This window comes from Mobula hypostoma, chromosome 1 (genome assembly GCF_963921235.1).
Source record: "Mobula hypostoma chromosome 1, sMobHyp1.1, whole genome shotgun sequence".
In the NCBI taxonomy this organism is placed as follows: Eukaryota; Metazoa; Chordata; class Chondrichthyes; order Myliobatiformes; family Myliobatidae; genus Mobula; species Mobula hypostoma.
In genome coordinates this window covers 188,933,096-188,933,804 of record NC_086097.1, presented here as the reverse complement: position 1 = coordinate 188,933,804, position 709 = coordinate 188,933,096, and positions in this window count along the sequence as shown.

Below are 709 nucleotides of genomic sequence, written 5' to 3'. Positions count from 1 at the left end.
TCAACACCATAGATTCGCTTCACCAGGCCTAGCTTTGTGCATGTTGCTTTGCCCAGTATTGCTGAAATATGTTGCTGTACTATTTCAAACTCGATCTTGTATTTTTGTCCTTTGTACACACAGGTGAGTGTTTTATTGCCCTATGGCACCGTCTTGTGGCCGAAATGTGCAACAAGCTTGCGGGTGGATTTTCTCAGTCTTCCTCTGGTGTCCAGTGAGTTGAATGTTTCTACTGACATTACATTGCACTTTGCCCCAGTGTCAAGCTTAAATGTCACATTCCTCCTGTTTATTATCAGATCTTGGGTCCAATCATCTTCATCCTCCATCCCTGTATTGTCACTATTCTTGATGCATACCTCCTGTTCCACTTCAACTGTGCCAATGAACATGTCACTGTTGCCCTCACTCTGTTCCACAGCATGCATTTTCCTTGCGTGCTCCTTCGATTTGCACATCTTTGCAAAGTGATTTCTTTTCTGGCATAACTTGCATGTCTGACCAAAGTCTGGACATTTTCTGTATCCATGTTTATAACCACATCTGTTGCAGTCAACTTCCTTTTGAACTTCCTGTGGAGCTGGCTTTGTCCTACTCTTGTCAGTTTTCACAGTTTTTACTTTGTGCACTTCAATCTCTTCATTGAGCACTTTAACCTGACTTGACGTGAAATCACTGGCATGGCAAACATCAATTGCCTTTAATGTAA